The following is a 24318-nucleotide window of genomic DNA, read 5'->3' as shown; positions in this document are numbered from 1 at the left end:
TCATGTTCATCTGTGAGGCAAACATGCCCTCCTCTCTCAGTACTTCCATGTTGGAGGCAGGGAATATCCCTCATGAAAGTCGAAGAGGCCATTGTATGAACCTGCAAAAGTGAAGTCTGTATTGTGTTGGAGACCAGCATATTGTGTTGAATATACCAGAGCAGTAGAATATCTTCCAAGAAGACCTGCAGACAAGGAGAAGAACTAAGACGAGAGAGAGAAGTATGTTGTGGTCAACACAACTGGAAGGGTAGATCCCTTTGATATTAGAGTTGGAGTTTGCATTGCTTGGTTTTGGTAACACTTTGGTCCAGTATTTCCTCACTATACCCCTATTCCTCCCTTTGGGAATGGTAATGTGTTTTCTGTGCCATTGTATGCCGTAAACATACCTTGAATCTCAGAAGAGACTCAGAATTTCAAAAAATCTTGAGACTGTGAATGCTATGGGAACTGTTGGACTTGGACTAAATGCATTTTAAATGATGATATAGTTACAAAACTATGGGGGCCCTAGAGTGGAATGTAGTAGTCTGAATGAATGGCTCCCATTGCTCATATATTTGAATGTTTAGTTCCCAGTCAGTGGAATTACTTGGGAAGGCTTAAATAATAATGCCTTGTTAGAGTATGGCTAGTCGGAGTAGGCTTTAAGGTATCAAAAGTTCTTGCCATTCCCAGTTAGTTCTTTCTCTATCTTGTGCTTGCAGATGAGGATGTAAGCTCTTAGCTACTGTTCCAGTACCTGCCTTCCTATCACCATGTTCTCTGCCATGATGGCCAAAGACTCTAACTCATGGAAATGTAAGCCCCAATAAACCATTATTTTTGTAAGTTGCTTTGGTAATCATTTCTTCACAGCATTAGAAAAGTTGACCGTCGATAGTTCAAATGCAAAGACTGCTGCTTATGTGACATTCTAATAAGAACACACCAAGACAGAGGGTTGAACATGGTTCAGGTAGAAGAATAAAAGGAAAGTTCAAAGCAAAATTCACATTTGGCTTATAAGAAAATAAGTGATTACTGCTGATCACTTGTTATAAATACACTTGGCATGGTATAATTATGCCTGGGAAGGTAAATGTATGTGCTAATAATCTCATGGAGGAAGTCATGAGTGCTAACCCACTGCAAAGCATTATTATAACCTCAGTATTTTTGGTATCACTTCTGATTGAAACAAACATTGGTGATACAAGCTAGAAATTCTGCTGCACTAGCAGATGGGTGATACAAAGTACTCATAAAGGAAGAAAGCCTCTTGTAGCATCTGAAGCCCTTGCTGTCTAAGAGTGATTCAATGTTTCTATAGAAGACCACAAATCACAGTAGTGAATCACATGAAAATCTCCAATAAGTTACTTAAAAGCATCATCATCGGGTCTTCAACACTGTGGTGTTAGAGTTTTGAATGATGGCATTCTAAACAGCCTATGATGGCAGTTTCAGTCAACCAGGTTTCAAATAAGGTCCATGCTGACAGGTGCACCAGAAAAAGAAATTGACAAGTCAAAAGACCAACAACCGCTGCTAAAACACTCTGAGGGGAAAGTAATGGAAGCAATTATTTGACATTGACAGCCCTTAAGCTGCTCATAAAGTAACAGTTTTTTTAACCTATATGAGAATATTTTCACAGATATTCTTATATTTATGTAATTTATGCTAAATTTTATCCAGCTACCTTTCAATATTGTCTTGAAAGTGTTTATTTTGAAGTTACCACTTTTGGGTTTTTATTTTTATATATCATCTAACGACAATGTGCTATTCCTACTATAGGAGTTGTACTGCACCCTGAATTCATTATAATAATTGATAGAACAACGATAACAATATAAGTAACAAATGAGTGATGTATTAGTAACTGAATCACAATATGCTTTACTTTAATCACAATCCAAATGATGAACTCAAGAACATAAGTCAATTCTGCCTTAAAGAGTATGGTCTTCTTATTTTAAAGTATATATAATAGCTCAGATATCTTCACACAAACACATTATTAATTCCTTCGTGAAAATACAACCAATAAAAATGATCACCAAAATATATTCTGCAATGCTATAACAGTACAAAGAATTTGTCAACATGGGAAAATCTAACAGTAAGTAGAAAGTAATGATTGGCTTCATTATATGTTGCTTCCAAGGAACAATGTATGGCCTCTCACTTGTATTCTTAAACAATATTCAATAACTTGATAAAATAAAACATTATTTGCATGAAATTGCTGGAAATTTCTGTTTTTCACTTCCTAGATGGGGTGTTATTCAAAATAGATTTACCCTAAGTAAACTATTAGAGACGAGTGGTTTTTATCATTTATTCAATTAGTTATCACTAAAAATTATGGAAACATGAGGGAAAAATGATACTAAAATGGAAATACAAGACATTTTTTAAATTGTTGTGGTAAACACTTTTACAAGATACATTTTTATGTTACTTTTAAAATGTGTTAGTGTCTGTGTGTGTATGTGTGTGTGTGTGTGTGTGTGTGTGTATGTGTGTTACTTGTATGTGTCCATACATGTATGAAGAAATATTTGTGGAGGTCAAAGGACAAATTTTAAGAGTTTTCTCTTTCCACCACGTCAGTTCCTGGAACTGGACACTGGCCATCATGCTTGGCAGCAAGCACACACTTACCTGCTGTGCAAACTCCCCAAACCCCAAGGAAAATTTTGATGTAAGTCTTTGGATTATCTAAAATGTATACATTTTAATTAGTTTTTTAATTTTCCATATACGTATTATTCCTTCACTTTCTTTCTAATACATCTTATGTCTCCCACACTCCTCAATTCACGACAGTTTCCCTTGAATTATTATTATTTCACGATATTGTTCTTATTGTATTGCTATATGTCTAAGTGAAACTACCTAAGAGAGAAAGCAAAATTTAAGCAAAAATCTTATTTTATTTTTTTTTAGTCCTCAACACAGCAAGATATCAAAAGATTACTTTGATTTGTTCTATTAGGTTTATATTATGAGGTTTTATCTTTCTAATCATCCTTTTAGTAGATGTACACATTAAAGAGTATAATTAACTTATTTTTGAAGATCTTTAAATGGGATAAAAATTAACTCAAACTAAGTCATTTTTAATTTCAAGTGTGAAACTGGATAAAATTATGCAGATTACTACATAAATACAAAACAAGAAAGGTCAACAATAATAGACAGGAAAGTAGACAGGGAAAGCCCACAGGGCCTCAACACACACAAAGAACTAAGGGCAACTAAGAAATGCTAAGAGTGGGAAAATTAGGCATCCCCAAGGAAGATCACACCAACTGGCTGTCCAACATCAAATGGCCAAAATAAAAGCATTGATGAAAATGTTCAAGAAAATGGCAATTGATACTTTAAAGCCTCCCAACAGTCACTAAATGGGAAAGAGATGAAACTTATAATAAAATCCATATGTGGAGCATCACTAGGATCACTGCAGTTTTTGTGTCAATCTTTAAAATGACAATTGCTTTAAAACAAAACATCCTAGAGATATTTTTGTCTATTGCTTCCTTCATTACGCATGACATGATTTAATAATGAATACCCATGTTGTCAAGTTGAAGAAGAAATAAAACTATTTCCCAGGACATTAGAAAGGATTTGGAATCAAATGTGTCTGAATGAACACTCTACTCTACAGTAAGTTACTTAAACCCAATACTTCTAAAGTGATTGTTCCATTGATAAGGAAGCTGGAGTATGATAGGCATTGACTTTTCTGTGGAAAGCATCCATTAGTTGGGAAGGCTGCCAACACCTTCCTCTTTAAGGAGAATGTAGAACAGACTTGAACTTAAATAGCATGGCATCAATTTTCTCTTTCCTGGCAAAACTTCAAATGCATGTACACAAAGATTATAGATTTCTATTAGTAACATAGGCTTTTAAGTATTGCCAACCCATAATTCAAAGGGCTTAGAAGTCTCCATTGACTCTTTTGAAACAAAGGACACATCTTTTATTATAATAGAGGAAGTAAATATTGATCAAACTTTCAACTTTGGTCTCCCATAAAGTATATCATAAGAAAGTTTTAACTAATGTGGGGCCAGAAGCATATTTGTAGTATCAACTGTGGTTATATATCATAAATAAAGACAGCTGAGCTATTATATATGCAGAAAATGTTTTATTTTCACTCTGTTATTTATTTACATGGTTTCTATGTGTTAGTTGGAGGATTCTGGAGATTTATCTTAGCTCAGAATAACTGGATGTTATGTAGGAGACTGGGGCAGCAGAAGTAAAAGTTGATTACAGATGATGAAATAAATAGCAATAAAAGTAGCAGCTTATGAGAAAAAGATGAAACAGACTATACAAATCAAACAATGTGTGGTATTGAGAAAAGCATAAGACCTCAGTTGTTACAGTAACATTTTTGGTCAGTTATGAATATATAGCTCAGATAAATGTACAACTATGCTTGCTTTGAACTAAAATCCCATCATGCTAAAAACCACTCAAGAAGCAAGGATACTTGCACTTATCAGTGCACACACCTTGTGACGTGATGGGCACATATTATTAAGTGTACCAAGAGTTGGGTAATAGTAACAGTGCCTGCAGCACGTCAGTGAAAAGTTGGGAAGGAGGAAAGTTCCATTTGGTGAGAATGACTTCAAAGTATTAATGGACTAAACACCATCACCATATATGCATGCAAAATAAACATAGGGAAAAATCAAAAGTAAAAGAAAATAATAGAATGCACCTGGATGTATGTGAATGGAATATTTCTGGAAATATTCTGAAGTTTTACTGATAATAAAAATTTTGTTTACAACCATGAAAGGGAATTACGTTTTGGGGGACATGGTAAGAAGACATTTTTCTATGATTTAGAAAATTATGAATCCTGTAATATGTGAATGTCTTTGTATTAAAATAACAATAGATACAATCATAATCATGTTGTTTTCTAACTGAATACTGCATCCTGAAAAGTGTGGCAGTCTGCTTAGACATGCCTTAGAAAATAGAATGTGTTAGGAAGAAAATCCATTTTACATCATGTGATCTCTGTAATTTGCAGGTCCACTTGCTTCCAGCATGAATTTTCTATTTTATTTATGACAAGATTAATACAGTTATATCTCCCTGAGGCACAGCACAACTGTCCTGCAGAAGATTTTAGGACTGTATATTATTATTATTTTATTTTATTCATTATTTTGTCTTTTACTGTTTCATTGTGTTATGTTTTCGTCAACCTGACACAAACCTAGAAATACCTGGGAAGAGAGAATCTCATTGAAGGATTGCTTCCATCAAACTGACCTGTGGGACACTTTGTGGGACACTGTCCTGCTTGCTGGTTTATATAGGAAGGACCAGCCCACCCCTTTGGGGTGGTGCCAACCTTAGATAGGTGATCCTGGACTATGTGAGACAGGTGACTGAGAAAATCAGAAAAGGTAGGATGGTAATCAGCATTCCCCATGGTCTCCATGTGTTTCTGTCTCTAGGTTCTGACCTTGAGCTCCAGCCCTAGCTAAACTAAGTATTGTAACTGCAATCCAAACAAAAACTGTTTCGTTTGGACTTCATGTTTATCATAGCAAGAGAGAGAAAACCAGGGCAGTCATACTCCTTGATTTCTTTTTCCCCTCGCACGAATTCCTTTTTCAATTCACTTAAACACCAAGTAGTGGCCAGTGGCCAAATCCAACCCCAAACAAAGCCAAATAAAGTATGAAAACTTATTAGTCATAATCAGACTCCCCCTCAACTGTTTCCCCCTTAGGAAATCATTTTCAGTGCCTATTTTTTTCCTTTACTCTCACCCATTATGCTCTGAATACTAATCTCAGCGTGGGTATTTTCCAATATTGTGCTATGTGTTTCTTTGTCTTTAGGACCTCTTGAGGTATTTCCATGTCTCTTATGGATTTCAGTGTCTTCTATGTGTTTAACTACCAGTTACGTGCTGAGCGCTATCTAGAGGTCAAATTTTACTGACAGTTAAGTCTCCCCCATTTTACAACTCTGAAGGATATCACAAGAGTCTTTTCATTTACCGTGACCAAATGATGTTCTGGAATTGTCTTTGACCCATCAGTTTGTGAGTTTGACACATCCCTTTCTTCCTTGAAGCCGTTGAATGTTTCCTCTTAAAGTAACTCTTGTTTTGTAGGACAACAGTTTATACCTCTGTGTTAATGTCTTAGTACTATGCTAACAAAGAGAAATGGTGCTTCCAGAAATTGGGTCCTTAAACCCACTGCATTTCAGCATTACTCTTAACACAGTAATATCATGCTGAGTTTGTGTATCAATTCTTCATTTAAAATTAGTGTTACAATGCTGATGAAATGGCTCAGCGTGTAAGGTGCATACTTCTAAGCTTGATTACCTCAATTCATTTCCCACGCCCAGATGCTGGAATCCAAGTAATGAATTTCTCTGACTCACACACATGTGCTATGGCATGTGCATTCCCCAAACATATACAGCACACTCACAGAAAATAAATAAGCTGGGTGGTGTAAATAAGCTCTGCCTTTAATCCCAGCACTCGGGAGGCAGAGGCAGGCAGATCTTTGTGAGTTCAAGGCCAGCCTGGTCTACCGAGTGAGACAAAGCTACACAGAGAAACTCTGTCTCGAACCGCCCCCCCCCAAAAAAAAAAGAAAGAAAGAAAGTAAATAAAAGAGAACTTAAAAACTTAGAATCATGTTAGAGCTTGCAGAGGAAAGAGCCATATGTGTGCCTCTTTTATTCACAAATGTTTGCTTTTGTTGTTGTAGGAATATATGCTGTATGGGAGACAACATATATTTAGAGAATAAATGCTTCTGTGAACTAATTAATAGATGTAGTTATGTCTTCAATGAACTTCCTTTGTTAATATCACCAAGGATTTCCTTGATTGGATCAACTACAAGGTAATTGTGGTGGAAAATTTTTATGCCATTAATTTAGAATTTACTGATAATATAACAATGCCATTTTGTGATTTGTACATGCAAATTCTTTATATAATTTTATGGAAAAATAAAATGATTTCACTTATTTATTATATGTGTTTTGTTTATCAATGTTTTAACTGTGATCTTAGTGAAATAAGAGGGTTCTAGAATTTTCTAAAGACCAAACATTATTTATATACATGTTTATTTATGTTTGTGAGCACACTGCTTTGGGGAGGTCAGAAGAGGAAATGGAGATCCTGCAGCTGCTCCAGGCAGGTGCTGGGGGCTGCACTCTGGTTTTCAGAAAGAGCAGTATGAACTCTTGACCAATGAAATGTCTCTCCAGCCACTAAAATACTGTTTTTGTTGTGGTACACAATAATAAATTAAGTAATAGTAACTTGATATGATATAATAATTATTTTAAATTTAAAGTCATAAAGAATTTTAAACCAATTCTACATGCTACAAATGATGAGAATAGAGTTTGGAACTTCATATTATGTTTACATGTTCATAGGGCATCTGGAAGAATGAAAAATTGGACTCAATAAGTGATCATATTTGAAACTAGTTGACATATAAGAGAGAAAACATGATCCAATTTTATTTCTGACATTTTTCTTAAGAATGTAATGACCCTTGTGCTTAGAGAAGTCCTATTGTGCTCAAAGACCACAGCACCAGAGTTAGACTAGTTGTTCATTGTACAAAAAGATGACCGGAGGAATTGTCATGTCTTTACCACATTACCCAAGTTATTTCCTGAGGAATGTTTCAAGCAAACATGAGCAGTGAGGAAGGTAGAGTCAGAGAACAACATGGAATGAGTTTATCTTCCAATAAGACAATCTTGACTTCCAGATATTTTTTCATTTAGAAAGGAGTTAGTATTCATGGAAGTAAAATTTAGTATTAACACACAGTAAAAACAGACATTGTTAGTAACCATTTAATCTATTTTTCAGTGTCTGTTTTATCATACCTATGTGGTTATTATATATCACACAGAACTGGCCGCCATATAATTAAAATATTTAATCTATTTCTCCATGAATATTTTATATTCATATATAGTTAAATGCTGTAAAATTATATATCTATATTTCACTGAACTAGTATTGCTAAAAGCCAAGACTATATTATCTTTCATTAAGAGTTTCTATTTCCATCATGACTTGCAGCATGTTGCACATGGGATGGGATATTTATCAAATATGACCAAAAGTTCAAAATCGTCCCCCCCATTTATCTGAGCATATTAAGGAAGAGAAGGAAAATAAAACATTCTAGAGGAGTTTGTAAAAAAAATGATGGGTTTTCTTAGTAAAACTGTAGAAAGGATGTGGAATGATATCTTCTTTGAGCAATATGCTCATCATTCTTCAAACAATCATATTTAAAAATGATAATTCAAGATAATTGAAGCAACTTTATCTCCTCATAGAAAATGCTATTTATAGAAGGCTAGTAGGACACATGCATTCAAATCCTATTTATTTGTATCCTGTGGTCATATACTCTTTGTGAACACATTTGCTTTTCTGACTTTGTCAAATCGTACTATTAAATTTTTAAGTGTAAAATACATTGTTTTAAATAGAATTGAAAAAGTATTTGTTTTTTGTTTATCCACATCATTTACCTTTGAAAAGTCATAGCATGAGATCAGCAGATATCACTCAATAAGAAAGAAAGATTCATAATATGACAGTTTCAAAAACTGGATTTAATGGGACAATAGGGATCATTTTACCTGGACACAGAGGCCTGTGTGGTGTGTAGAATTCTTTTTTCTTCTAAAACAGTATATAATTCTCTGCTCCTTCCTGTTTAGCAACAAGGCTTTTTTGTCTGTCTAAGTAACTAATAACTGTGAAATACATGTTATATTCTTGCTAAAGTGGCACTAAAATTAACCATTGTACCAATAATTGTGTTCTATAAGAGAAGTATTTATTTTTGTAATTAATGATAAAATTTTTAGTTCATGATTTGGCCTTTATAACTGAAATGAATTTCATTTGTAATAAAAAGCAGGTAATTTATTTTGTAGGATACATTCAGAATACAGCCTGAAGAATGTTCACATAATCAACAAGATATTCTTTAGCTTCTGGAGAAGCATGGAGGATAATAATTATTGTGATTGACAATTTCATTATCATGTCCATGTATTACAACTTACTTAATACAAAAAAATTCCTTTAACCCTAACTACCTTCTATAAAGATTGTTTTGAAAAATTTTTTTGAAATGAATTCAAGAAAGCCCTCACAAGAAGAATTGAACATAGAGACAAATAACAAAATAATGATCCTTTCAAAATGCTTGCAAAACTAACACATTTACTTTGATGGGGACTAAATATGACCAGAGAAAGAGAAAAAAAAAAGTTCAGTATTTCAACCTAGCTGTGATGGGTTGAAAGAAAATGCCCTCCATAGGTTCATAGCAGGTGGCACTATTGGGAAGTGTGGACTTATTGGAGGTGTGGCCTTGTAGGAGGAAGAGTGTCACTGGAGGTGGCTTGAGACCTCAGATACTCAAGCAATGCCTAGCATATAATTCTCTTCCTACTGCCTGCCAATCAAGATGTAGACCTCTCAGCTCCCTCTTCAGCATGTGTCTGCCTGCATGCTGATATGCTTCCTGCCATGACAATAAAGGACTAAACCTCTGAATTACTGTAAACCAGCCCTAATCTGCATGGGTCACCTTGGGAAAAAGAAATAGATGAGATCTTCATGAGTAAACTAGGGATAAGAGGGGGAGGCAACAGATAGGAAGGGATGGGAAATGAGAACATGGGGGAACAGGATGGTCAAACTGGGAGAGGAACAGAGGGGAAGAGCAATAAAAGAGACATTTTGATAAAGGGAGCCATTATGGGGTTAGGGAGAAATCTGTGCTAGGGAAACTCCCAGGAATTCACAAGGACGACCCCAATAAAGACTACTAGCAATAGTGGAAAGGGTGCCTAAACTGGTCTTCCCCTGAAATCAGATTGGTGTATACTCTAACTGTCATCATAGAACAATCATCTAGTAAGTGATGGAAGCAGATGCAGTTCCATAGCCAAGCACCAAACAGATGATAGTTTATCATTATAAACGTTCACAATTAACCATCAGTAAGAATAGAAGATGCAGAAACTATGGCGACAGTAAAAGAGGTCTTATAGCCAGGAAGGCAAAGACCAGAATGTGTCTGGGATGATAAAGAAAAAAATATTTTCTTATAACAGAAAAAAAAAACCTTTCACTATGTATCATAGATTCATAACTACCTTTATAATATCCATTCTCTCTCTCATATATCTCCACCATCTATTCATTTTCTCTCTCTCCCTTTCTGCAAAATAAGGCATCTTACTTACCCAGTAGACAGTGTACTTCACTTTACAGATACATTCTGTATTGTGCTGTAATCTTGGCCTTCCTGTGCACCAGTCTTTAGTATGTATTCAAGAGTTCCTGCATCCACTTTCCTTACTGACCCACTTTCTTATTGACCACATTGATATTTTCACTCTTGTTTCTCAGCTTGAATTAAAATTTTCAAAATCATTTCCATTTCACTTTGAGATACATCTGCTTCACAGTTAATCTTAGCTTAAAATCTAAAACCCTTGTATGACTTCAAAGATTATAAAAATTGACCACTGCACAGTTTTTAGACTTGATATCCTTCTCTCTGTCACTGGCCTCTTTTGTTCATTTGTTTTATGGGCACGTTCCTAATTTATCTCTCTGGTTTTATTCTGTGCTTGGGCTGTATGTCTCTTAGTATTTGACAATAATTCTTTTCACTCAGGGAATTCTCCCATAGTATGGATTATGAGAAAGCTTCCTCAAGAATTTTGGTCTGTTTTCTGTCAATTGGATGCATACTTGCTTGATAGTTATTGTCCTTAAATTCTTATCTACCTAAATTGTCCTGTGGATCATTTATTTCTTAAGGTTTATATAAAATGGCAGAATTGGGAATAGTTTTCATATAACTCAAATCTGTGTGATTTTATGAGCGATTAACCCATTGTAAGTATTCAAATTGTGTCTTTATTGATGAATGATTTATGAATCAATGAATATGACTGAAAACTAAAGCAAGAAAATAACCAAGAACCAGATAATGAACTTGCCAACACAAAATCATGAAAATCCTATCTAAAAGTACTTTCAATGACAAATACCCAAGTGCTTCTGTATTAGTTCAGTGTAATTAGTAAATCAAAGTCTTGAAGTACAGAAAGATTAGCATAACATCTAGGAGTTTTATGCAGGGGATGCATGGTTAGAAAACCAGAAGTAAATGTAAAACAAATGCTTTAAATAAATACGCCTACAAATAGCAATAGAATTATTCAACATGAGTTTCCAGGGCACCTACAGAGAAGAGACAATACACAGAATTGTGTTTTAAAATAAAATATAACTTTAGTATAAAGAACTTGAAAATAAAAATCATGTAGCTAGATGTAGCCAAACACAGAAGCATGTGACCAGATCAAAAGTCTGTACATCTCACATCTCGAAGAGCCATTTTGAATCTCTGGCGATTAGCTTTAGGATTTTATAATTTCACTGTTATTTTTTGTGCATTTGAAGATACAGAATTTATGTGCCTGATTTTAAACATCATTTTGGAAATGAATTTACTTATAGTTTTAAAGAAATTATATAGTATATACAAAAACCTCAAAATATTACACAAAATAATAATTCTTAAATCAAGGGTTATATAGAGAAAAAATGGGTTTAAAGTCTAGGACATAAATTAGGTATTAGGATCTATAAAGAAAATGATGAGGTCTACTGGTAGTATTGTTAACATTAAAAATCTTAAGATCATAAAAAAGCAGATGCTGGTGTATTTCCTGTCTATCAAATAAGTTGATAACTCTATACATTAGTGAGTACAATGTCAGAGAGGAAACAGCCAAATGGCTTCTGTTTCCTTAGTGAGCACACAGATGAATTCGTCCCACACAAAAAGGAAGGTGATAATTTATGAATCTTAAAACTAGAGGCTTACAAAGGAGCATATTTCAGAACTAGAGAGGAAAGCTGACACAGAAGCACAGACGTCAGACGGTGGATGATCTAGGTAGGGCGAGGAGAACATTCATCCACAGCAATTGGTCCTTACAGATAAACACAAGATCGGGCTATAGAAGAGCTGGGTTTTAGTCTCAGACCCATTAGTGAATGCAGAGTTGTGCATCTCTAGACAAATCTGTAACTTGCTATCGTGGCAAATAATGGTGTTTAATTTTAGGAGATCTAAGCTTAAAACTCCCTCACTTACTTAATACTTGTATTTTTTATATAATCTGTAAAAGAAAAATCTAGCAAGTGACACATCCAAGTATAAAGTACCTATATATTTCTAAGTAAATGATCTGTGGTAAGTATTTAAATATTAGTATTCTTGACTTTCAGCCTTAGTATCCTGCTTATTATAAAAATCATAGTTCATTCCAATGTATAATAAAATTGTCTCTGAAGAATAGAGCACATTTATTTATACCAGCAACTTAGATCCACATCAATTAATTTACTGCTAAGGCTGGAGAAAGTAACTGGCATAAAGGATAGATTCTTCATGCAAATATGTAAACTATCTGTACTTTATCAATATTATGAGAATACCTTAATTATTAACTTATATTTAAAATGTTTGAACTTAAGTTAATTGATTGATTGATTGATTGATTGTTAAAACAATAGAACTTCCATAGAGGTTTAAGTAAAGCCCTGGAATCACTTCCTATAAATATCTAGGAACTCATCTATGGTACTTGTATCTGATGTACTTTAATTGTAAAACAAAGAAAAGATGAAGGCATTTTAGAGTGGGTGTGTGGTTTTTGGTCCCTGTAATGTTTTGAAATAACAACTATAGAAAACATTCTCTCCTATCAGTTCCAAGATTTTTCTGTCCCTTCTCTTTATCCTCTATTTTTAACATGACAAGATTTTATAAGAAGATTATAAAGATTATAATTATAAGATATTCCTTAGTCAGTTCTCAAAAATAGATTCAAAGCTATTTTATTACAAAGGAAAATACATGCTATTAACCTCATTTTAAAAAATGTCACTATCTTAATGGAAACATTTTTTTGTTTCTTATAATGCATTGCTGTTGCTGCTTATGAGATGAGTATACATGATAGTTCTAGCAATCAATTTTCTTTTTTTTAAGATTCACTTTTCATCTTTATGTGTGCATGTGGGTGTCTGTATATAGGTATGTACATACAAATTCAGGTACCTGCGAAGTCCTGGAGTGGATGTACAATCTCATAGAGCAGAAGTTGCAGGCAGTTATGAGCTACCCAACACAAAATGGGTATTGGGAATTGAAATCAGATTCTATGGAAGAGCAGCAGGTGTGAACTGCTTAGCTACCATCCCTGCTCTCATAATCATAGTTCTTATAACCTAGCTCTAGGACATCAGCATCACCTTCTTTCCATTTAGTATCTCACAGGGAGAAAATGAGGGAAATTCTAGTCAAATCTATTTTTTCTTCCACATATTTTTATTTTGACACTTTCATAAATATGCAGAGAATGCTGTGACCATAAACATCCTCCTCCTACTCCTGATGACTCACTTTTGTTTCCAGCTAGTTCCCTTTTGAATCCTTGTCTTTTTGTACATGTGTATAGATCAACTGCAGGTAACCATAGCTGCTGTGTTCATGTTTTAAATGGCCCTGTCATATCCAGAAGAGAGCTTTGTAGAATTCCTCCCTATCCTCTGCCTTTTTAATCTTTTCTTCTACACTTTCATATTGCTTAGTCCTAGAATTAGATGATACAAATGGTTCGCTTAGAACTAAGCACTCAACAGTCACATATTCTCTGCAGATGGACCAATTCTGAGTCTGTACACAAACAGTTATCCATTGCAAGAGGAGATGCTCCTCTCTCCAAGTCTGAGAAGAGTTATCATCTTTGCATAGAGACATAAACACTTAGAAGGAAGTTTGACTCTGTGACCATTTACCAAAACATCCCCATTAGGGATTATGGCCTCTCCAGTTACAGGATTTTGATCAGACTTACATTAACAGATATGTATTCCTTTCCTTGGAGCAGGCCTCAAATCCAGTTTTATTTAACTATATATTTTAATAATTGGTTATCTCCCAGTCAGTACAAATGTTCCATAGCATGGTAAGAATGTTGATAGGTTTTTGTTGGAGAATATTATTTTAAGATGTGTTACATTTGTTTTTGCTGTGGAACATTTGTTTTAATGACAGAAAGATGTGTTGCATTAATTTATGCTGCATTTGTTTTACTCCGTGAAACTGTGTTACTATGCCTTCTAAAACACCAGATAGTCTAATAAAGAGCTGAACATCCAATAGTGAGGCAGGAGAGAGAAATAGGTGGGGTTGGTAGGCAGAAAGAACAAATAGAAGGAGAAATACCTTAGCAGCCAGCCACCCAGCTACACAGCAAGCAACAGAGTAAGAGTAAGATTTACAGAAGTAAGAGAATGAGAAAAGCCCAGAGGCATAAGGGCAAAGGGATAATTTAAGGTAAGAAAAGGTGGCTAGAAAAAAGCCAAGCTAAGGCTGGGCATTTAAATATAAGAATAAGCCTGCATGTGTGATTTATTTAGGAACTGGGTGGCAGCCCCCCCCAAAACAATAAAAACAAACACACAAAAACAAAAACAAGCAACAACAGACAACAGATAGTCCTTTCTTTCCACCATCTACTTGCAAAGGATTTTCTAATTCTGTTAATGTTGTTCAGTACACAGTAACTTCCACTTACTTCCACTTTAATTACCCTATGACTTGTATCAATAATCACTTTCATAGCTTATCCATATGGAGTTTTTTTGTTTTGTTTTGTTTTTGTTTTTGTTTTTTTGTTTTTTGTTTGTTTGGTTGGTTTGGTTTGGTTTGGTTTTTTGAGACAGGGTTTCCCTGTGTAGCTTTGTGCCTTTCCTGTATCTGACTCGGTAGACTACACTGGCCTTGAACTCACAAAGATCTGCCTGCCTCTGCCTCCCGTGTGCTGGGATTAAAGGCGTGTGCCAGCAATGCCCGGCTCATGGATTTTTAAGTGAGAAAGGTCCTATTGTAATTTGATGTGTAAAGATTTATCGCATATGAAGAACATGGCTGACAGAATCCTTTGGGAACAAGACCCTCCTGCTGAATGAGGTTGGGATCTTCTACCACATGGCTAATTGTGTTTGTCCATAAAGAAATGTTGATACATGTGAACTATGTATAACATAATCATACCACGAGTAAAATAATAAGCAAACCATCTCTCATATTTTGAATTGAAGTAAGCCCAATATAGAATATGTTTTAAATAATATTTAAGAGAATACTAAGAAAATAAAGAAGATAAATCAGGAAAGTGGGGAAAGAAAGATTATTTAGAAAAAATTATGATAGCATACTACTCTATATTTCCTACTTATTTATCTACATTAGTCATATGTAAGAAAAGATGCAGTCTAACAGTTTTAATAATTTATAAACTCCAAACTTTAATGTCTGTTATCCAGAAATATTATTGTATTTGGGCCAAAACATAACTAGCAGGCAGTTTAACTTTAATTTTGCCAAAATGTTGTATACTTAAAAACATACCTTTTAATGGAGATGATTCATTTATATTTTTAAAGTCATGATTAAAGTAAAATAAATTCATTAACTGAATTATAATAATGATCCCTCCAATTGCTTGTAGGAAATCATAGTATTAAAAATAATAGTATATTAAATTCCTCAGTATGCTAAGCAATATAATTGATTACTTGAAGTGAAAAGAATAAAACATATTCATTGGATAAAGAGATTAACACAAACCTGAAATATGTAAGACACTAATTAGGTTCTTTACTAGAAATGTCCATTAAATATCAACAGCTTCACAAATAATGGATTAAAAGATTGAGAGTGAGTAAATTATGCATATTTTTTTTTACATGTTGAAAATCCAACATTCTTTTTCCACAGTTGGGGCCCATTATTAAATCTCCTTATCTTGTAATAATAATCCTCCTTTCTAAAATAATGTTGCAACTTTAGAAATGTTCAGAAAAATAAAATCGATATCTTTTTGTAGTCTTAACCTTTTTTTTTTTTTTTTAACTTTTAGACATTGTGATGCATTTTGAGATTAGGGTTAATATCAAGCCACCAGAACTATGCCTCTGCTCCTTCACAATGGAGGACATGTGTACAAACACATAGATATTCTTCAAGTGGAGAATAAATGAAATGACCCTGTCTAGAACCATAAGAACCAAATTAACAATCGCAAATACAGACACAGTGCTGCTGAACTGAAAGTACAAATGCAGGCTGATTGCTGTAGAAGAACTCATCATGTCTCCTTGGAAAATCGTTGGCATTATCAATCAAAATATGCATATTCACCTTTTAACTTAGTAATCTCTCCTTTAGAGATTTATAGAAAAACACGCATTTATGCAAAGAGCACACTGAAGATTGTTGGAAGTATTAATATCCATCAATAGGATATTTTCCTTGCTATTGTAAATAGTGTAGCAATACACATAGATGCATGTCTCTCCTCCAGGGATGCTATAGCTGAGTCATATGGTAGTTCTGGTCTGAAATTTTTTTATGGAAAGGCCATATTCAAATCCACAGTGGCTATACTGGTTTAAGCTCCCATAGGCAAGGGTTAAGGGTTCTATCTCCACAGCCTCTGACTTTGTTTATTATCTTCATGTTCTTTGTCTAAGAATATTGTTATCACTAAGTATTACTAAGATAAGATGAAATCTCAATGTTTTTCCTTTTCATTTCGCCAGTTTGTAAGGGTCCTGGACTTAAGAAAAGCAAAGCAAATAGGTTTGTCTATTTGGTGGTAATTTTTAGTTATGATAAATCTATGCACCTAACAAAATTAAGCAAGCAAAGTGAAGCTATGAAAACATATAAGGACAGATATGATTCTTGGATAATGATCATGCAAAAAGATACACTCTAATCAGAATGAGTAACTATACAAAGAAAAGCAACAGTCAGTAGTCATGACTGATATCATGGTTTCAATTATGTGTTTTTCTTCTACATTATTCTTTTTTCATATTTCTCTTTTTTAAATTTATATCTTTATTTTATTTTTATAATACAAAAGTTTGCCTGCATGAATGTCTGTTTGTTATGTGTACCTGGTCCAGGTGGAAGTAAGAAAAGGGCATCAGATTTCTTATAACATGAGTTGCAAACAGTGGTGAGCCACTGTGTGTGTGCTAGGACTTGAACCTCTGTCCTTTGCAAGAGCATCCAGAGCTTTTAACCTCTGAGCTACCTCTCCAGGCCCCATTTTTATAATTCTATTACATTATTTTCATTAAGAATGAAATCTTTGTACTTTCATATTGCCAACCATCACATAGAAATGTATGGGTGAGCAACAAGTACTTAACCAGAGAAGCATAATAAAAATACTTACAAACATGGGAAGTGTTTGTTACACACATTAAAACACACAACACCCAGTTTGGTTTATTTGAACTTGTATATGTGTGATCAATGTTGACAGAACTGATCTCTGAGTAGTACATAGTGTGTGGACTGATTTTTCATTTTCCTATCTGTGCCTTAATTTTTATTATGAGTCAGTTTCTCACTGCTGTGATAAGGTGTCCAGCAGGAGCATGTTAAAAACAGAAGGATTTATTTTGCCTCATAATTTCAGAGATGTCAATCATGGTTGTTTGGCTCCAAGCCTTTGACATGGCATCATGCTGGCAGTATGTGGGAGAAACTAAATTTTTATTTCTGGGTAGGTGGAAAGCAGAAATAAGAGGAATAAGGAAAGAGTCCAGGACACAAATAACTCCTTCAGGCACACCCCTGTAACCTCTTTCCTCCTAAGGAAAGAAGACCACGATCATAGCAGAGCAGAAAGGAGTCCCTGAAAGTGGGAAGACTGGTGTGGAACTGAGGAAGCAAGACAGAGATTAAACAATAAAAATAAATTTTGTTTGAAAAAAAAAACTTTATAATGAAACCTAATTTTTGAAAGGATTTAAAATAAAACAAGAGTAGTTAAAGAGAAGAAAAATAGACATAAGTTGTACTTAGAATTATAGTAAATATTATTTATGAAAAATAGCTCTTTTGAAAATGATGAAACATTTCTTTTGAGGTAAGACTGTATTCTAAAATCTGTATTAATTTTTCTTCTTATACTTCACAAACCTAAATATTGCAAATGGACTTAGATCTGGTGTTTTATCTTTACCTCTGCAGGTAACTGGGTCAAGTTGCCTTCAGAGCCATCTGAAATGCTAAGGTGGCCATCTTCATTCATGCTCTCTTTACCTTTCTTCACCAGTCTTTACAGATCACCTAGGAAGTCATTTTTAATATTCCTTTCATGTGCTTCCTCTCATTCACGCTTTTTCCCGTATAAGACAATGGGCTATATACTCTTTTAACTGTGTCTCTATGAACACAGTGATCATCATAAAGCCTCCTACTGTTAACCCACACACTATAGAGAAAGATTCATTTTAGTGGAGGTTACAAATGCTCAGCTAAAATGAATGAGCTGGAGAGAGCCAGTGTTTGTGTAGTTCCTTCTGCTGTGAAATATTCCTCTGTGGAAATAATATTTTGCTGTGAAGAGCTCATGGAGAAAGGTACAGAAGAAGCTACATGTGTTGACATGGCCTCACTAGAAGGACCACGTCAAGAGCTGGACCTGTCTGTACTGAATCCACCAGGTTGAATTGAATCCCCAGGGGAGTCTTGGCCTTGGAGGAGACAGGAATGGAGGGGAGGGACTGAGGGGAAGGTGGGGGCGTGGGAGGGGGAAGGACAGGGGAACCCATGACTATATGTAAAATTAAAACACCAATATAATAAATAAAAAAGGGAAAGAAAAACCTTAAAAAAATCTGCAACTCTAATGAATGGTTCCTGAGTATCAGTTAATGAGGCAATATATCACAAATGTATTTAGTGCTGCACATTATAAAATTAAGTCAATAGTGTGACTTGTTTTTACATGGGGGTTTATTCTTTTTTTAATTTCTAAATTGTCAGAATCTAAACTAACAATCATTTTAACTGCTGAAATTACATGGTCTAATTCAATTTTCTTCTTATAAAAACTTCTCAATTTGGCAGATATTATACACCTTTGAGAGTGATGTCAGTAAAAGAGAATTGTCTGTTCAACTGAAAATGAACAGGGGATTAAATATGTTTGAGGGACTGTACAGTAGACAATAGCTGTTCAGGGATTGTTTTAAAAAGAAATGGCCCCTTGGCTGTAAAATAATCTGAATTACTAATTCTAACTGTTAAATAATGTCTCAAATGATGGTGCTTCACAATCGTTAAACATTACCAAACGGTAGTGCTAACTTTCAGTGTCTAAGCTTGTCGCCTAAAACACTGTGGTTTTATTCTGTGTAAAATGGGAGTAATAACTGTAGCCCAACTCAACATCTATTATTTCTGTAAGACTATACTTGATCAGACTAAGTAAATTCTCAGGGTCTCAGGGTTTATATTTGGTAAACTGGTTATAGCATCTGTAACGGATTTCAACCCCTATGATATTTGGGAGATGTAATGTGTTATACACACTGTGTATGGAAGTGTGCTTCTGTGTTTATGAAGACCCTCAGGAGACAAAATGAAGATACTATGATGATCATCTATAATTTTAATTTTAAGACCAGGAGTCAATAAACAAGGGTTTAATATGATTAATCTTAAAAAGAATTATGAAACCATAAGAAAATGATAGAGATGAGTACTTTCAAAATTAAAGAAACATTTAGCTATATGAACAAAGTTAATTTGTAAGTGTAAAAATCAAATGAATATATAAATAACATATATATGTTTCCATTCTCATGTCTACCCATCTTTTTATAAATTCATCATCTATCTGCCAATCATTTACCATCTCTTTAAATAATGTTGAGAAAAACTCCCAGAATCATCTAAATTGTGTCTCTGCTTTTATAAAGTATATATAACATAAAGAATTAGGTTTTTATTTCAATAATGTAAATCAGTTTGAGAAGCCTTTAAAAGAGCTTTTTACATATTAAATATGAAACAAATACTGGAAGCCAATTTCTTATGGGGTATTTTCAATGTATTTAGATATCAGAGGGCTACATTTTATTTAAGTGCCAGGTGAAATACTTTAAAATAGTTATAATTATGTTCAGTTCATATCAACAAATATCTTATAATTCTACTATTAATTAGACCCTGTGGCTGATCCTTTTCATCTAAGATATTTCTACAGTGTAACAATGGGAACAAAAAAAATCCCACCATGCAGTTACCAGCATTCTGAATAAAACTGGATCCCATCTTCAGTACAGACATTACAATATAAATCCCCAAAGTGAATCATCAGCATCAAATATTTTTAAGATCTGCATTCTTTTGATATCTACTTTTGATAACCAACATCTTGAGTAGGTTTTATAATTTTCTGTGTAATGACTTTATGAGGCTAAAAGCATTTACTTATTGATTTGTTTTTTATCTTGTGCTGAATTGAAGCAGAAATTAACACAACTAACTCTGTACTACAATTGCATCTTTTTTTTTTTTGACTTGTTAACACCTACCCTTTTTCTTTTAATATTGGCAATATTGATTGTTGCCCAAAGCACTGATCTAGTGACAATGCTAATTATGTGCTATTACACAGGCATCTTGGGAGCATAAAACACTAGGTTTTGTAACACATGAAAACAAAGAGCCCTTGGCATTTACTGTCAGAAAAACTGTGACACTAATTTTACAAGATAAATAATGGATAGCAAAACATGTATCAGTCAGGGTCTAAGAATACCATCAGAGATTATAGTAAACCACCAAAATATCTGGAAAGTTGTTATTATTACTGTTTTTCCTAATTGGTAAAAAAAAACTTTGTACTGTAATTCTTCATGATAATGGTAATGGTAATGGAAAGTTAGCAAGAAAACCCCAGCATTGTGGTGATTTAAGAACAGTTTTATCTACTTACAAATCCAAGCCACAATCTTACAACTTAAAAATATCATGGACCCCTTCCAGTTTGTGTATTTAAAACTTGTTTTGGTTAAATCATGCCATGTATTCTTTTCCCCAATATTTTTAAAAATTATTATTGCCCCCATGCACATCCTGAACTTGCTTTTAGAGAATATTCATGAAGCATCTGGACACAATATGCTTAGAATGACTCTTTTAATTGATGAAACTACAATACTAAGTGAACTATAATTAATAGTCATTGCACTCTATTCAAAGAAAATATGAACTAGACAGTCCATAGGATTTGGGTCTACAATATTGGAAGGACAAAGAAGTCAACTTCATGAAATGTCCAGCAAACTAATAAATGCTTGAATGAGACAATTTACTATGGAAGCAATGAACACTATAAAATAAGAAGTTCAAGGTTCCAAGGAAAAGAAGAAGAGGTTGTGATGTCTTGTTTGAGGATGAGGATGTAGGAAATCATCTTTTAGTATCAAAACTCTACCAACACTTGAGGCTGAAGACAGTGGGATCTTTTTAGTTTCTTTTTAGTGTTCTGATATAAGTAAATCAATATAAAAATCTAATTGGTTTCTATCTCTTTTCAGTATTCTAACACAAGATGTTCACATGCCTCTAAATGTAAGAGTTGCTTCTCTTATATTAGCTGTTGTCATAGATCAGACTGCATGCCAAAGTTCTACTTCCTACAGGGCTGTGCAAGTATGCAATTTATGCTGACTTCTCCAAGCAAACAAAGCATATAAAATATTAATATCAACTTATTTATTTATTGGTTATGGACTGTATTCAGTGTGCACCATTTTAAGTAGTTGCTATCAGTAACAAGGCCATACCAAATACAGGTTACGTAAAGCATTGAAACCCTCCACCTTATAACCTAGGGATCTCTGCCACTCCACTGGTCACAGAAAGAATTGCTGCTGCTGCTTCTGTACTCAAGGTGACTCAGTAGCTAGCATTGAGGAACATTTAGGCTACTGGTTTCTGACCAGCCTTATCATGCACAATAGGACAGCAAGTTTCTTTTTGTCTTTTAAAATTATTTATGCATTTATATGTTTACTTATTTATTTATTTTGTGTGTGTGGGGGGGAGATATGTGCATGCCATGGAGCATGAATGGAAGTCAGAAGACAACTTACAAAACTCAGTTCTTTCTTTCCATAATATTGGTTCTGAGAATACAGCAAAGCTCTTTGGTCTTGGTGATAAGTGCCTTTACTTGCTGAGTTATCTCCCTGGGCCTGTGGTTAGGTCTTCACAGTGACGTAGCATGATTATTCATAAGCTTAGACACTGATCTCAGCAAATACAGATCAGGATTTCACTGAGGTTGATGAAGTCAGGAAGAAAGAGCCAATGAGCTTTATCAAAAATTTGTACTGTGTGGCTGGAATTTTACTATGCTTTGTGGAACTTGTAAAGAACAATTAATTGATTAATATCATGTGTATATTAATATTTGTGTGCCTGATTTTTTCTTATGTACACCATGTGAATTCAGTGCCTCCCCAGGCCAGAAATGGCTATCAAAACTTCTGGAAATGCAATTACAAGTATTAGCTGCTACATGTGGGTGCTGAGAAAAAAACCTGGGTCCACTGAAACATCAGCAAATACTCTTAATTGCTGAGCAGTCTCTCCAGTCCCAAGTTTTGCTCATCAATAAAGAGTTTGATGAAATCTCTGCAGTGTAGGTGCTGAATTTCATCTGAAAGCATTTTGACACCATTTACTTATCCAACCCTCAAGTCAAAATCTCCATTCTACTCACAACTTCACACATCAAATACTAGTATTTCAAATTGTGAAGTTGAAGTATAAAAGCTTCAGAAAAGTCAGGATAACTTTAGGATCCTAAGTAAATAGGTCAATAACAAAATGTCCAGCCTAGAGGATTGCCATTTCTTTATTAATAAAACACAAAAGTCATGATCGACAGGTAATATGCTACTGGTAACTCTGTTCTATCATTTTGTGAATTTCTCTAGCACACTGAGGTCATACACATGTGATTTCAAAATTTTTAAAACTGTCTTTAATTTTTGAAGTCACTCAACTAACATGACATGTGTATATCTCAAGGCATACTATGAGGTTTACAGGTATTTTTATTTCTTTCTGCCTTGGCTGTAAGTATCTGGCATTGCATATTTGATATAATAAAATTTCTAATCCATTCAGCATATAAAAGATATTATATATTTATATGTTTATATTAATGACATTACTTAATCATAAATATTTGCTCTTTGAAGGATATATAACCCATTTTTCTTTTCTTTCTTTTTTTTTTTTTTTTTGAGACAGGGTTTCTCGGTGTAGCTTTGCGCCTTTCCTGGAACTCACTTGGTAGCCCAGGCTGGCCTCAAACTCAAACTCTGCCTCCCAAGTGCTGGGATTAAAGGCATGTACCATTACTGCCTGGCCCCATTTTTTTTTCTAATGTTCTCTTTTCTCTATCTCCTGATGTATCTTTTAATTGTTTTTCATGCTGTCTAGTTACATATCCTACCATTAAGTTTTGGCTTTGGTCTTTTTTTTTTTAATTTTTTAATCTGGATAAGGTCTTAGTAAGTCATCAAAGCTGGGCCTGAACTCCACTTTTTATCCTAGTCAAGTATCCATTTTTTTGTTCTTTCTGTCTCACCTCTCAAGCAGCTGGCATGAGAATCCTGTGTCTTTAATATATTTGTACACAAGTTTACTAAAACAAACATTTCAACTATCATCTGAGAATATGCTAGTAGCAACGTTCCTTTGTTAATTTAATTTAAAGACAATACATAAATTATCCCACTTTTACAGAGGAAAAGCAAAAAAATGTGATTCATGATAGATAGATAGATAGATAGATAGATAGATAGATAGAGTGATAGATAGAGTGATTGATTGATTGATTGATTGATTGATTATAAGTATAGGAAGTTAGGTCTAAAAATGGCAGTGCTGCTCACAGTGGCCTATACTGGACAGCCTAGCCCCAAACCAGGCAGACCTCTTGACTGATAAACAGATTATTACTATTGGGTAAATAAATACCTAAACTCAGTATACCACAGGAATCTTGGGAGGCACCGATCTGTTTATCAGGGAAGCCATTACTTACCTTATCTACCCCCACGGTCAGCTATCTTAGGCAAAGGGTATCTGGTTCCTTATTAACTCAAACAGACTGCAATAGATCAAAGCCCCTATTGAAACTCTCATGCTGTTCTGATTCACAAGTCTCTTCCGATTGCAACCTTACCAATAAGACTAGTAAGGCTTTTCCCACCATGTACTGGTGTCTCTGAGGTAACTCCAGCACTCCCCACCC

The 24318-nt window shown here is 34.3% G+C and overlaps 1 protein-coding gene across 5 annotated transcripts in view; it reads right to left on the bottom strand.

Moving 5' to 3' along the window:
- The window catches only part of Spock3 (SPARC (osteonectin), cwcv and kazal like domains proteoglycan 3), a 362205-nt gene that overhangs the window by 156266 nt on the left and 181621 nt on the right, over window positions 1-24318 (bottom strand). The window lies entirely within an intron of this gene.

This window comes from Onychomys torridus, chromosome 17, assembly GCF_903995425.1.
Source record: "Onychomys torridus chromosome 17, mOncTor1.1, whole genome shotgun sequence".
In the NCBI taxonomy this organism is placed as follows: domain Eukaryota; kingdom Metazoa; phylum Chordata; class Mammalia; order Rodentia; family Cricetidae; genus Onychomys; species Onychomys torridus.
The sequence above is the reverse complement of the archived record's forward strand: the minus strand, read 5'-3'. Positions and strand labels throughout refer to the sequence as shown.